Source organism: Anolis carolinensis, chromosome 2 (assembly GCF_035594765.1).
Source record: "Anolis carolinensis isolate JA03-04 chromosome 2, rAnoCar3.1.pri, whole genome shotgun sequence".
NCBI classification, from domain to species: Eukaryota; Metazoa; Chordata; class Lepidosauria; order Squamata; family Dactyloidae; genus Anolis; species Anolis carolinensis.
Window position 1 is genome coordinate 142,878,417 of NC_085842.1, and position 3,019 is coordinate 142,881,435.

Genomic DNA, 3,019 nt, shown 5'->3' on the forward strand with positions numbered 1-3,019 from the left:
TCCATGTAGTTATGTTTTAATTGATTGTCCTGTGTTTTAACTTGTGTTGTTGGACTTGTCCCCATGTGAGCCACCCAAGTCCCCTTGCTAATGGGACAATTGATCATAGGAAACAGTGGGAAACCTCATATATTTTGTGTAATTATGGTTGGGCAGAGCAGTGCTTCCACATCCACATAAAGAAGTATCTAAGATCAAAATATTGTACAGGTTTTGAAACATTTAATAAGTCTTCCACAACTACAAATGTTGTTTATAGTCATTGTCCCCATACTTAAGGTTCCCAATGAAGGGGAAAACTAGAGACAGCTCCTGGCCCTGTAGGAGAAGGAATTTCAGTAAGTTGAATGGATAAAAAAACTCCTGCTGAAATTTCCTTTTTTACGCTACTTCAAAAGGTGCAGTTTTCATTCTGATAATGCTAAATCATTGCAGCTTAGGATGGAGGTGTGACTGAAATGGTGGGCTTTTGTATTGTTTTCCAGTGTAGCCCATCACTATTCTGTTCAGTCTCATCGTATTCTAGTAAAATAAATTCATTCTGGGGGAAGGGAAGTACCTGGACCAAGACATGGGATGAAAGCTTCCTCCTATTGGTGTCCTCTTCCTAAAACCACTGGCTAACATTTAGTCATCTCTGCTAAAGGAACTAAGACTTTGGTTCTTTAGTTGAAATCACTCTTTCAGATTTGTCATTTGTTTCCAATATTTAAGATTCACTATGTTTTGTGGGTGACTTTGACTATAGAGATTTGCTCACACTTTGTATGTCTAGGGTTCTGCATGTACTTGATGGAGGGAAAGCTCAACAAAGGGGCAATACCTCATGAATATTTCTTCTGAAAATTCCTCATTCTTGGCTGAGATATATAGTCACTGGCATGACTACCTATGGTTATGTGGAAAAGCCTTCCAGTAGCTTCACATATTCTCAGCCTCAGTAATCTCCTTATCTTTTTCTAAAGAATACAAATAATGTCAAGATACACTTGTACGGAAGCACTTATTTAAGTTGTTTTTAATATTATAGTGTACATCAAGAGTTAGGAATACATATGTATACCCAGTTTTGGATTTTCCTCTGGTCATGAGTAAGGGATATAGTACAATGTAAACTGTCATCTGCTAGGTCTCACTTAGTCAAATGTACTTGGTGAAGTAGAGTCCACTACACAGATATTTGTAAGGCAATATATTTGAAAATCTTGGGTGTGTGGATGCACAAGATTCTTTGGCTATTTGCAATATCCACCAAACAAGCCTTGTCTTTAATCAGACATCACCTCACCCAATCTTTGTTTGCATTTCTGCACGACAAATCTAACCTGATACTTGGACAAAGTATCTGGATAACCTTCCTACTTCACCTTTCTCCTAACCTACTACTTTTCTTTGCGGTGTCATCTAAGCAACATTGGATACCTATGTATACCACTCAATCCTTTGTTAATTTCCTATCTTCTTTTTTAAAAATAATTTTTATTAATAAAGATGTTATACATTTTCATAAAAAAGAAGGCAGAAAACTGGGGAAGGAAAGGAATTATTTTATCAAAGCTGGGGCTACTATCCACTAAAAAGAAAAAGACAGAAAGAAAAAAATTGGAAAGACCCCGCAGAACTATAAAAAGAGCAGGGGGTATAAGGGGAAACTAAATAGGGAAGGTTAAGGGGTGTTGTTTAACTTCTAATCTTCTTCATCGTTCTTAAATAGTCTTTGTTCTCTTTCTGTTTCAATTTCTGCTCCCCCTCTTCTCCAGTCTTTCAGATAGGAACACTTGTCATTCTTTTTCTTCTCTTAAGCTACAGTATCATTTTCATCTTTTCTTTTTTCAAATAGTTTTTAAATAATGTCCAATCCATCCCTTTTTTAGAACTATTGTTATAATTTGCAAGTAACTGAGTCAGTTTGTTCATATTCATTATTTCTGCTGTTTTCATGAGCCATTGGTCAATTGATGGCATCTCTTTCATTCTCCATATACGTGCGTAAACTATTCTGGCCACTGTTACAAGGTAGTTAAAGAATGCATCTTTATTTCTATCCAGTTCTATGAAGTACCCTGGTTTCAGTGGATTCTTATTTCAAGTATTTTCCCAATTCCTTTTTGAATATCCTTCCAGTAATTCTTTGCTAATTTACAGGACCACCACATAAGATAGAAAGTACCTACTTGAGATTCACACTGCCAACATTTGTCCTGTATATTTTTATAGCATTTTGCCAATTTTTGAGGGGTTATATACCACTGCTACATCATTTTGTAGCAGTTTTTTTCAGGTCATATGCATACATATTTTTAATATATAGTTCCACATTCTTTCCCAGTCCTTCATTTTGATGATATGCCCTACATTAGCTGCCCATTTGACCATACATTTTTTTTACTTGCTCTATTTCTCTGGACTATTCAAGAAGTTTCTTATAAATTTTCATAATAGCTTTCCTTTGCATTGTGGGTGACAATAGAAAAGACACTGAGACGTGATAATCAGAAATTACCAAGTGATAGAAGGATTTGCAGAAATGCATGCTCAGGGAGCCAGTTACTATCTGGCAATTTACTGCCTGCTGCATATTATATGTTGCTACATTTCAACCATAGGAATCCTAAATTAATTCATAGGGACAGCCATAATAGATCATAAGTTTCACAGCCTTGTCCACAGCATTTGTGGTAGTTGATATATCATTCTCTCTCTTTACTACACCATTTTCACTGTCCTTTTATTAATAAGGGACCTTATCCTGCGGCCTCATGAGAGAACAGAAGGGTTTTAGATCCACAGAATCTGAAAGATACCCTGTCTTTCCTATGTTACAAGTCCCAGGAGTACCCCATTGTTAGGCATAACAATGCCCTAAGAACAGAGCCAGCCCTAGGTATTTTTCAAGTGTAGGCAAACAGAATTTTGCCCCCCCCCCCCAAAAAAACAATCACTGAAAAATAAAAGCGTTGGATAAGCGAAAATGTTGGATAATAAGGAGGGATTAAGGAAAAGCCTATTAAACATCAAA